Here is a 13,071-nt window from a genome sequence, read left to right on the forward strand (position 1 = left end):
CTAAGCTTCCCAAAAACCCTGGGGCTTCAAGGAGCACAGGTGGAAAATCTTCGCCAAATTCAGACATTTTCGTGTTCTCTCTCAACTTCTGCCATGTCCACCAACCATCTGTACTATCATTTACCAAATACTATTCTTTAAATTAATTCACTTTTAAACTTAAAAAGGAAAATTTAGGGCTTCCCTGGTGGCGCAGTGGTTGAGAGTCCGCCTGCCGATTCAGGGGACACGGGTTTGTGCCCTGGCCCAGGAAGATCCCACATGCCGCAGAGCGGCTGGGCCCGGGAGCCATGGCCGCTGAGCTTGCGCTTCCGGAGCCTGTGCTCCGCAACAGGAGAGGCCACAACAGTGAGAGGCCCGCGTACCACAAAAGAAAAAAAAAGGAAAATTTAATCATATTAGCTAACACCTGTATAATGATGATTAAGTGCCAGACTCTATTCTGAACACTTCACATGCAGTAATTCATTGAATCCTCATGACAATACTACAAGGTAGGTTCTGTTTTTGTTTTTGTTTTTTTCTTGGCCACGCCACGTGGCTCGTGGGATCTTAGTTGGCAGTGAAAGCTCGAGTCCTAACTACTGGACTGCCAGGGAATTCCCAGTAGGTTCTGTTATTATCCTATGTCACAGATGAGAAAAGCGGAACACAGGGTGATTATGTAACTTGCCCAAGATCACACAGCTAGTTACTTGGCCAAGTCTAGATTCAGACCCAGGTGGTCTGGTTCTAAGTCTATATTGGTTCTCAATGTAAAGTATGGAAAGCAAGAGTCATTTGCCATAAGTAGAAGTTTGCAGGGACTTTCCTGGTGGTCCGGTGGTTAAGACTTGGTGCTTCCACTGCGGGGGGCAGGGGTTCAATCCCTGGTTGGGGAACTAAGATCCCACAAGCCGTGCGGCTCAGCCAAAAAAAATAAAAGAAAAAAAACTGTTCCACAAATTGCTCAAAATCATGTGTAACTCCAAGGATTTTTGCACTGTGTCGCAGGGAACCCAGATACTTTCTTTTGCCCCCTGTTCTCTCAGCTGCCCTTTAGCATCTTTCCTCTGCCGCAGCTGCTTTCTCAGTGGTTCCCAGTGCCCAGCCTCATAATCCATGTCTTGGAAACCTCCTATCTCTTCTGCCCTCTTCCCCCTGGGTTTTCACCTTCTGGCATTGCATTCTCAGTTCTGCCTGGGGTTCCACATTGTGGGTTTGTAGAGCTGCTCCTTTTTCCCAAGCGGGAGATCTCCCCAGATGAATCCTGGTAGAGGGGCCCAGTTGGAGTCACTCTTCAGAGCCGTGGCAGAGCCTCGGCTCAAGGACTCCTGGCCACAGGTGGGGTCCTTGGAAGAGGTGGGGGCCATTATGCGAAGGTAAGTGAAATTCTGGCTTCTGAAAAGCCTTCTCTCTCTTCCTCCTCTGTCTTCTCTGCTTTACCACTACAGTGGCTCTCAAGTGGGGGCCCTTGTCATCCCTGACCAGAGGCTTGAGCAACACCTGGAAATGTTTGAAATGCAAATTCTGGAGCTTCATTCCAGACTTACTGAATCAGACACTTGGTGAGTGAAGCCTAGGAATCTGTTTTAAAAGCCTTTGGGGGGGTGGGGAGGGATAAACTGGGAGGTTGGGATTGACATACACACACTACTATATATAAAATAGAAAACTAATAAGGACCTACTGTATAGCACAGGGAACTCTACTCAGTGCTCTGTCATGACCTATATGGGAAAAGAATCTAAAAAAGAGTGGATATATGTATATGTATAACTGATTCACTTTGCTGTACAGCAGAAACTAATGCAACGTTGTAAATCAAATGTACTCCAATAAAAAATTTTTTTAAAAAAAGGCTTGTAGGTGATTTTGAGGCATACTAAAGTTTGAGAACTACTAGTCTCATGTTTTAAAACTGGTTAGGGGGACTTCCCTGGTGGCGCAGTGGTTAAGAATCCGCCTGCCAATGCAGGGGACACAGGTTCGAGCCCTGGTCTGGGAAGATCCCACATGCCAAGGAGCGACTAAGTCCATGGGCCACAACTACTGAGCCCGTGTGCCACAACTACTGAAGCCCGCACGCCTACAGCCCATGCTCTGCAACAAGAGAAGCCACTGTAACGAGAAGCCTGTGCACCGCAACCAAGAGTAGCCCCCGCTCACTGCAACCAGAGAAAGCCGGTGGGCAGCAATGAAGACCCAACGCGGCCAAAAAAAAAAAACAAAACTAGGGACTTCCCTGGTGGTCCAGTGGTTAAGACTCCAGGCTTCCACTTCAGGGGGCACAAGTTCATTCCCTGGTTGGGGAACTAAGATCCCCCAAGCTGCGGGTCACGGCCAAAGAACAAAATGAAAAAAACAACAACAAAAAAACTGGAGCTATGTGTTTTAGGAGTAGAGTCAGAACTATCCTCCAGCCCCCAAAATCTTCCCCTCTAATTTAAATACATATATGTCACCTACTTCCAAAAAGGACTTGAGGTATCTTAGCCAGAGACAGAGAGAGAGAGAGAGAGAGAGAGGAGATTATACCTAAAAACCCTGGTGATGGAAAGCACCATAACAGAGAGAGGGCTGAGCTTTAAGGCCAAGAGGAAAGTGCTCTGGGTTCCCTTGGTCTAATTGCCTAATAATACCGCTAAAAATTTCAGCAGGAGAGAATCCTGTCACTGTGTCTATGATGCATGTTAGTGGTATTGGTGCACCTGAAGAGACTGTGATTACTTCTTTTTTTAAAGTTACTGTGATAGGCTCATAATGCCTCCCCTACCACACACAAATTATCAGGTCCTAATCTCTGGAAGCTGTAAATATTACCTTATCTGGGAAAAAGGGTCTTGGCAGATATGATTGAGTTACAGATTTTTAGATGAGATTATCCTGGATTACCTCGATGGGCCCTAAATGCAAGCACAGGTATTCTTACAAGAAGAAGGCCCAGGAGGTCCCCCCCCAAACCCCCGGCACCACGGGGCATACGGGATCTTAATTCCCCGACCAGGGATGAACCTGTGTCCCCTGCAGTGGAAGCATGGAGTCTTTTTTTTTTTTTTTTTTTTTTGAAATACGTCAACAGATTTTTATTTGCAGGGGAGTGGGCTCTAGTCAAACAAGCCAAACCCCGGAAGTATGGAGTCTTAACCACTGGACCGCCAGAGAAGTCCGGAAAGAAGTTTAATGATGTTGACCTTGGAGACTAGAGTGACGTGGCCACAAGCCTAGGGATGCCGGCGGCCACCAGAAGCTAGCTGGCAGGGACAGTTTATCTCTTAGAGTCTCTGGAGGACACAAGGCCCTGCTGACACGTTGATTTCAGCCCAGTGCTACTAATTTGGGCTTCTAGCCTCCAGAACTGTGAGAGAATAACTTTCTGTTGTTTCAAGCCACCCAGTTTTTTGGTGATCTGTCACAGCAGCCACAGGAAACGAATACAGTTACTATTCAATTGTATTAAAGTAACCTACTTAAAGCCTAGCTTTCCTTAAGGCTTTAACTTTACAATGTTTATTGTTCTATCTATAAATCTAGTAAGATAAGAGTTATTATCTTTACCTTTTCTTTGATAAACTCTGGTTGGCTACATTGGACTCCTTTAAATAATCATACCCATCTGCAACTTAAATTCCTTCAAACTTTAAAGAATTGTATTTGTATATTTAATATGTTTAATTTTCTTAAATACCACAGATTCCTAGCCTAAATGTCAACTTCTCAACATACTTCCTAAGTCTTTTTTTCTTTTAAAAATATTCTATTATGTGGGTCCCTATCCTTTTTTTTTTTTTTTCTTTGGTACGCGGGCCTCTCACTGTTGTGGCCTCTCCCACTGCGGAGCACAGGCTCCGGATGCACAGGCTCCGGATGCACAGGCTCAGCGGGCACGGCTCACGGGCCTAGCCGCTCCGCGGCATGTGGGATCCTCCCGGACCGGGGCACGAACCCGTGTCCCCTGCATCGGCAGGCGGACTCTCAACCACTGCGCCACCAGAGAAGCCCCTAAAGTCAATTTTTGAAAGTGCTTTATTTTGAAATTATTTTAGATTAACGAAAAAAAGGTGCGATGTGGATAAATCTTGAAAACATTAAGCTAAGTGAAAGAAGCCAGACATGTGAGCCATATATTTGTATTGTTCCATTTATATAAAATGTCTTGAATAGGCAAATCCAGAGCCAGAAAAATTAGTGGTCACCAGGGTATGAGTGAAGGGGAGAATGGGGAGTGACAGCTAATAAGTACAGGGTTTCTTTTTGGGGGTGATTAATTAAAATGTTCTGGACTTAGTGTGGTGATGGTTGCACCACCCTGTGAATATACTAAAACCACTGAGTTATACACTAAAGCGGTGAATTTTTTGTTGTATGAATTATATCTCTTTTTTTTTTTGGCTGTGCTACATGACTTGGATCTTAGTTCACTGAACAGGGATTGAACCCTGGCCCTCAGCAGTGAAAGCGTGGAGCCCTAAGCACTGGACCGCCAGAGAATTCCCTATATCTCAATATTAAAAAATCATTTACATTAAAAAAGCAGTAGAGGGCTTCCCTGGTGGTGCAGTGGTTAAGAATCCGCCTGCCAATGCAGGGGACACTGGTTTGAGCCCCAGTCTGGGAAGATCCCACATGCTGCTGAACAACTAAGCCCGTGCGCCACAACTGCTTAGCCTGCGCCCTAGAGCCCGCGAGCCACAACTACTGAGCGCGTGTGCCACAACTACTGAAGCCCACGCGCCTAGAGCCCGTGCTCCGCAACAAGAGAAGCCACAGAGATGAGAAGCCAGGGCACCGCAACAGAGTAGCCCCTGCTCGCCGCAACTAGAGAAAACTCGCGCGCGGCAACGAAGACCCAACGCAAAAAAAAAAAGTACTTTGAAAATTAATAAATTTTTATTTATTTTATTTTTTAAAATTAATTAATTTATTTATTTTTGGCTGCGTGGCTCACGGGCTCTAGAGCACAGGCTAAATAGCTGTGGCGCATGGGCTCAGTTGCTCCATGGCATGTGGGATCTTCCCAGACTAGGGCTTAACCCCGTGGCCCCTGCATTGGCAGGCGGTTTCTTAACCACTGCACCACCAGGGAAGTCCTAATTTTTTTTTTTCTTAAATTTTGATTTTTATCTAAGTAACATAGGTACACAACTTAAAAAGTCAAATAGTACTACTATGCTTATAATGAAAAAGAGCAATTTCTGTCCCATCTCTTCCCAAATCCACTTTCTAGAGGTAAGAGATTTCAACTCCTTTAGCCATTTCTTCTGGAATTTACCTCCATATTTTTAGACAACATGACTGTATTGCTTTTTTTAAAAAAATTTTTAAATTTATTTATTTATTTTTGGCTGCACTGGGTCTTCGTTGTTGTACGCGAGCTTTCTCTAGTTGCGGTAAGTGGGGGCTACTCTTCGTTGCGGTGTGTGGGCTTCTCTTACTGCAGAGCACGGGCTCTAGGCGCGCAGACTTCAGTAGTTGTGGCACACAGGCGCAGTAGTTGTGGCTCGTGGGCTCTAGAGCGCAGGCTCAGTAGTTGTGGCACACGGGCTTAGTTGCTCCACAGCATGTGGGATCTTCCCAGACCAGGGATCGAACCTGTGTCCTCTGCATTGGCAGGCGGATTCTTAACCTGCGCTACCAGGGAAGTCCCAACTGTATTGCTTTTTCTTTTTTAAGGTGTGAAACTGGTCTTTTTAAAAATATTTATTTATTTGGTTCTGCTGGGTTTTATTTGCAGCAGGCGGGCTCCTTAGTTGCGGCATGCAAACTTAGTTGCGGCATGCATGTGTGATCTAGTTCCCTGTCGAGGGATTCAACCCGGGCCCCCTGCATTGGGAGCACGGAGTCCCACTCAACCACTTTTTTTTTTTTTGGCTGCGTTGGGTCTTCATTGTTACATGCTGGCTTTCTCTAGTTGCGGTGAGCGGGGGTTACTCTTGGTTGCCATGCTTGGGCTTCTCATTGCGGTGGCTTCTCTTGTCACAGAGCATGGGCTCTTGGTGTGCTGGCTCAGTAGTTGTGGCATGTGGGCTCAGTAGCTGTGGCGCACAGGCTTAGTTGCTCCATGGCACGTGGGATCTTCCTGGCAGGGCTTGAGCCCATGTCCCCTGCCTTGGCAGGCTGATTCTTAACCCTGCACCACCAGGGAAGTCCCCCTGGTCTTTTTTTTAATATAAATACTTTTTAAATTTTATTTTTATACAGTTTTTAAAGGTTATACTCTGTCGACTGAAAAAATAAAATAAAAACGCACAATCTGAAAGTTGAGAGTTATGTTTTTCCTTTTTTTTTTTTGGCCGCACCACGAGGCTTGTGGGATCTTAGTTCCCCGACCAGGGATCAAAACCACACCCTTAGCAATGAAAGCTGGAGTCTTAACCACTGGATCGCCAGGAATTCCTGAGAGTTATATTTTATTCGGCAGACATTCTTAGGACTTCAAGCCCATGAGATAGCATCTCAAATAACTCTGAGAGACTGCTCCAAAGAGAAAAGGGGAAGAGCCAGGATATATAGGAGTTTTTGCAACAGAACCAATGTAGTCAGAACCTCAAAAGATTACTTGATAATAAAAGAAAACCAGATATCTCAAGTTAAGAAATTTACCACTTTTCTATGTATGGGAAGATGCAAGAGTCTGGGCTCACTGAAACGGGGGTAATGTGATGGCTGATGGCTGTGAAATCCTTTGTTTACTGATATGACAGGCAATAATTTAGTTCTCAACTCCATTTAAAGTTATTACAAAATATTGGCTATATTCCCTGTGTTATACACTACATCCTTGTAGCCTGTCTTACGCCCAATAGTTTGTACCTCCCACTTCCCCAGCCCTGTACTGCCCCTCCCCCCTCCCCACTGGTAACCACTAGCTTGTTTTCTCTGTGAGTCTGCTTCTCTTCTGTTATATTAACTAGTTTGTTGTATTTTTTAGATTCCACATATAAGTGATAGCATACAGTATTCATCTTTCTCTGACTTATTTCTTAGTATAATGCCCTCCAAGTCCATCCATGTTGCTGCAAATGGCAAAATTTTGTTCTTTTTTATGGCTCAGTAGTATCCCATTGTACATATATATCGTGTCTTCTTTATCCATTCATCTGTTGAAGGACACGTAGGTTGCTTCCATATCTTGGCAATAGTAAATAATGCTGCTGTGAACATTGGGGTGCGTGTATCTTTTCCAAGTAGTGTTTTTGTTTTTTTCCAATATGTACCCAGGAGTGGAATTGCTAGGTCATGAGGTAGTTCTATTTTTAATTTTTTGAGAAACCTCCATACTGTTCTTTACAGTGGCTGCACCAAATTACATTCCCACCACCCATCTGGACTGCCAGGGAATTCCGTGTTCTTTCTGATGCTATCCATTCTGACAGGTGTGAGGTGATAAATCAAGGTGATTTGATTTGCATTTCCCTGATGATTAGCAAATCAATTTATCGCTAATCACCAGGGAAATGTACTGCTTTTTCTTACTTGTAGTTTTGATACTGTCTGTTGAATTCTATATTAGGATGAATTCTGCTGCAAGTAGCAAGAGTCCTAATAGGGGTCAAAGCAATTAAGACATTTAATTATCTCATAAGATAAGCAGTCTGGAGGTTTGAGGATTCAGAGCCGGTCCAGTGGCTCAGTGGTGTCAGGACACTGTGTCGCCCTGACCTGTACGTTTCTCTTAGCACCCCCCTCCCATTTTGGTTGCAGGGTGACTGCTACCACAGCCCCAAGTCTCCGCTTTTCACACCCTTACATAGGACAGGGTGGAGAGCAGGAAGGAAGGGGGTCGAAAGGGGGAAAAGTTTGGAACAAGATAATATGAGTTCATGCTGTGAAAATATCTTCATTTGTGTTGTTAAAAAAACAATTTACAACTCTATTCGTTTCCTGTAGCTGCTGTAACAAATTACCAAAAACTGGGTGGCTTAAAAGAGATCATTATTCTCTTACAGTTTTGGAAGCCAGAAGTCAAAAATTAGTACTACTGGGCTGAAATCAAGGTGTCAGCAGGGCCACAGTTTCTCTGGAGGCTCTAGGGAAAAATCCTTGCCATTCCTTGCCTCTTCCAGCTTCTGATGACTGCTGGCATTCCTTGGCTCACGGCCAATCGCTCCAACTTTCAAGGCCAGCATCTTTAAAACTCTCCCCGCTCTGTCTTCCCATCACCTTCTCCTTCTGTGTATTTGTGCCAAGTCTCCCTCTGTCTCCCTCTTATGAGGATACAGGTACTTGCATTTAGGGCCTAAGCAAGTAATCAAGGATAATCTCCCCATCTCAAGATCCTTAAATTCATCACATCTGAAAAGACCCTTTTTCCAAATATGGTAATACTTACAGGTTCTAGGGATTAGGAACTGATATCTTTGGCCTACTACAGTCACCAACTAAACCAAAAAGTTTTTGGTTTGTTAGTATAATTAACTGAGATGTCCTTGTAGGTGAAAAATGTGTTTATAATTAGAACCTAATTTATTTTATCATTTATTATTTTACTTATAAACAATGAAGTATTTTTTTTTTTTTTTTTTTTTTTTGCGGTATGCGGGCCTCTCACTGCTGTGGCCTCTCCCGTTGCGGAGCACAGGCTCTGGACACGCAGGCTCAGCGGCCATGGCTCACGGGCTCAGCCGCTCTGCGGCATGCGGGATCTTCCCGGACCGGGGCACGAACCTGTGTCCCCTGCATCGGCAGGCGGACTCTCAACCACTGCGCCACCAGGGAAGCCCCAACAATGAAGTATTTTTGATGCAGCCTTAATGGATACTCTGAGTCTCTGATCTTTTTTTTTTTTTTAATTAATTAATTAATTGGCTGCATTGGGTCTCCGTTGCTGCATGCGAGTTTTCTCTAGTTGCGGTGAGCGGGGGCTACTCTTTGTTGCAGTACGCAGGCTTCTTATTGCAGTGGCTTCTCTTGTGGAGCACGAGCTCTAGGCGTGCAGGTTTCAGTAGCTGTGGCACGCGGGCTCTAGAACACAGGCTCAGTAGTTGTGGCGCACGGACTTAGTTGCTTCGCGGCATGTGGGATCTTCCCAGACCAGGGCTCAAACCCGTGTTCCCTGCATTGGCAGGTGGATTCTTAATCACTGCGCCACCGGGGAAGTCCCTGAGTCTCTGATCTTTAAAGTGTTTGGGTCAGCCTGGCCTGGCTCATCCTGAAGAATCCTCGGCAGCTCTGACACTATTTGTTGATGGATATTTCTGAGCTTGATCTTCCTGCTAATCCTCATTCCTCACACTTGGCTCTGAAAAATATAGGGCTATTTAAAAAAATCACATGTATCCCCAACGTTGAAGTTTCGCTTTTCCAAAGGATGTCTCTTCAGGATCTAAAGGCCATTTCAAGAAGAGGGCTAAACCTGCACTAGCCAAGATGGCAGCCACTGGCCACATGTGGCTACATACTGAACACTGGAAATGTGGCCTGTCCAAATTGAGATGTGCTGTAAGTGTACAATACACAATGTATTTCAAAGACTTAGTTGAAGGAAAAGAATGTAAAATATCTTAACAAGAATTTTTATATTGATAACATGAAGAAAGAATATTTTTTTAGAAACATTGGGTTAAATAAGATATATTGTTAAAGTTAATTTTACCTGTTTCTTTTTATTTTTTAAAGTGGATACCAGAAAAATTAAAAGCACATATGGGTTTCACATTATATTTCTATTGCAGTGTTCTGACTCTAAACCCAGGATTTTTTGGAACAAACATGAAACTGCCACCACGAATCCTTTTAAAAGACTATGTGCCCTGGGTGTCCAGAGGCCTGCTGATACCCTGCTCTGAGAATAGTGCCAGCAGTTTGGATTTGTGAATATATCAGAGTGGTATCAAAATGGTGCCCCTCTTTTCCTCCTTATAGTGTACTTTTTTAAATTATAAAAGAATTAGATGCTCATTGTTGAAAGTCTAATGATACAGAAAAGCATAAAAAAATTAACCCCCATCTCATCCCATTGAGGTATCCGATATTACTTTTCTTTGCTGAAAAAATGTATGCATATTATATTGAGGGTTTTTTCACCTACAGCTTAGAAAGATGTAATGTTATATAATTACATTTTTTCCCTCTTAAATTATGGTCACCCTTCCATGTCAATAGATTCTGACCTATTTTTATTTTTAGATGTTTTTTTTTGGCCTCGGGGCATGTGGGATCTTAGTTCCCTGACCACGATGGAACCTGTGCCCCCTGTGGTGGTAGTGCAGAGTCTTAACCACTGGACCGCCAGGGAAGTCCCCTGACCTATTTCTAATAGCAACATAATATTCCATCATAAGTCAATATTTCCTTATTTATAGACATTCAGGTTGCTTCCACTGCTTGCTACTACAAACAATGCAACAATAAATAAATTTATACCAACATCCTTATTGATGAGTTTTCTGTAGGCTAGATTTCCAAAGCAGGATAACTATATTAAAGGCTCACTACATTTATTTATTTAATAATTATTTATTTGGCTGCGTTGGGTCTTCATTGCTGTGCAGGCTTTCTCTAGTTATGGTGAGTGGGGCCTACTCTTTGTTGTGGTGCATGGGCTTCTCATTGTGCTGGCTTCTCTTGCTGTGGAGCACAGGCTCTAGGCATGTGGGCTTCAGTAGTTGTGGCTCACGGGCTTAGTTGCTCCATGGCATGTGGGATTTTCCCAGACCAGGGATCGAACCCATCTCCCCTGCACTGGCAGGCGGATTCTTAACCACTGCACCACCAGGGAAATCCCAGCTCACTACATTTAAAGTTTTGATATTGGCAGAATACTTACCAAGAAGGATGTAGCGTTCACACTACATATGTAGTTCATAGATACAATCTGTAAGTGTAATTTCCTCACACCCTTACCACCAACAGATATAAATCTTCTGAATTTTTTACACATCTGAGGGGCGAAAACGTTCTCATTCTCTCAGGAAATTGCATTTCCCTGACGAGCAATGAAGTTTCTTGTTTATTGCCTATTTGTACTTTTTTTCCTATAAAATTACCAGTTAGCACCCTTGGCATATTTATCTCATCTTTTTTTCCTATCAATTTGTAGGAGTTCTTTGTACAGTATAGATATTAACTCTTTAGACTCACAAATTTGTATCTTCAGTCCAGACCTCTGCCCTGAACTCCAGACACATATCGAATTGTCCATTGGTATCTCCACTTGATGACTTAGAGGCATCTCAAACTTATTATGTCCAGGGAACTCCCTGGCAGTCCAGTGGTTAGGACTCCATGCTTTCACTTCTGTGGGCCTGGGTTTGATTCCTGGTCGGGGAGCTAAGATCCCACAGGCGGCGATGCATGGCCAAAAACAAAGACAAACAAAAAACCAAAAAAACAACTTATTATGTCCTGGTCATCCACAATGCTCCCTATCTCAATAAATGGCAACTCCATGTTTCCATTTACCTGGAGTCACCTTTGACTTTTCTCACAACTCACATCCGATCGCACATTCTGTTGGCTCTACCTTCAAACTACTATATCCAAATCTGAGCACTTCCCCTGAATTCTGCTGCAGCCACCCTGATCCATGTCACCATCATCTCTTTCCTGGACTTTTTTTTTGGCCGTGCTGCATAAGGGATCTTAGTTTCCCGACCAGGGATTGAACCCAAGCCTGCTGCAGGGGAAGTGCGGAGTCCTAACCACTGGACCTCCAGGGTAGTCCCTCTCTCCTGGATTTTTGCCGTAGTGATAACTGTTCTGAGCAAATGACTGTTTTCTCTTTGTTTGTTTGTTTTTTCTCTTTGTTTTTACCCATTTCAATAGCAGCCAGAATGATACTTATAAAACTATGAAAGATAAGTCATATCAGATGAACCCCTCTGCTCTCTAGACTTCCGGTCTAAGAGTGAAAGCCAAAATTACTTCAATGGCCCACAAGGTTCTACACCTCCTCCCCATCCTTACGCTCTATTATTCACTCTGTTCCCCCCTCTGGCCATACTAGCTTGTGATTCCTTGAACAGACATGCTGCTGCCCCAGGACTTCCTGACATGTACTTTCACGCTGGAATTATTCCCCCCAGAGGATGGCTTGTCTGCTCCCTCAGTTACTGCAAGTCTTTATCACTACCTAGCAGGCTAAATGTTTTACTTGTTATTATCTGTCTCTCCGCACCATAATATAAGCTCCAAGGTCGGGATTTTTGTCACTTTTTGTTTACTGCTTTATCCTTGGTCCTGCCCCACAGGGTAGGTTCTCAATAAAATTTGTAGCATGAACTTGTAAGCAAACATTTCCCTGAACTTGTCACATGTTCTTGTTTTTGACGTCTTCTGCCATGCAAAATCTTTTTATTTACAAACGTACAACCGTCAGTTCTGAAGTTTTTCTTCTTTTATTTAAAGGCTCAATTTTTACCCTCTCAAGGACCGTTCTTTTGACTTAATTTCCTATTTTATTAAACTTTCTATTGTGGAAATTTTCGAACATACACAGAGATATATATCTCATTCCTCGTTTGGAAAGTCCATAAAAGGGAGAGGCTCTTACTGATTTTTCAACGTCTCCAGCCTCTGCCAGGACCTCAGCAACCTCAGGGAATGCGTTTCCAAAGAATAAATTAATGGCAAGAGGGTTTCTCCAGGGCAAATGCCTCTCAGGGTCCCCTCAGACCACAAGCGGCAGTCCTGGGAGTCGTTTGCTGAAGGAAGGCGTCTGTCCCGTTTTCTCCCGCCAGGCTGGGCCTTCCCGTGGACACTCGCTGCCACCTCTAGGCGCGTGTTTGGCCTAGGTTGCCATAATGGGAGAGGCTCTGACTTCCGACTGAACAAAGTTTTTTCTTGGGGCCAGCCGATCCCGGCCCCACCCAGGCCAGAGGCCGCCTCACTGACTAGGCCTCGCTGCAGCCACTGCGCTCCTCGCACGCGGATCCCCCTCTCCAGCCCTTCTTCCCCCTCCCCCCGGCAGTGGCGGTTGGTCGCGCGCAGTCGTCCCTCTCCCACCCCCTCCGCTAACGAGCGGGCTCCAGGCCCTCTGGGATTGGCTGCGCCTGAGTGCATTTTCTCTCAGCCTCTCTGATTGGCTGCAGGGCACGCGGGATCTGGGCTCCGATTGGCTAGGTCAGAGCGCCTGCGCGGCGGGGTTCTCGG

Source organism: Phocoena sinus, chromosome 8, assembly GCF_008692025.1.
Source record: "Phocoena sinus isolate mPhoSin1 chromosome 8, mPhoSin1.pri, whole genome shotgun sequence".
NCBI classification, from domain to species: Eukaryota; Metazoa; Chordata; class Mammalia; order Artiodactyla; family Phocoenidae; genus Phocoena; species Phocoena sinus.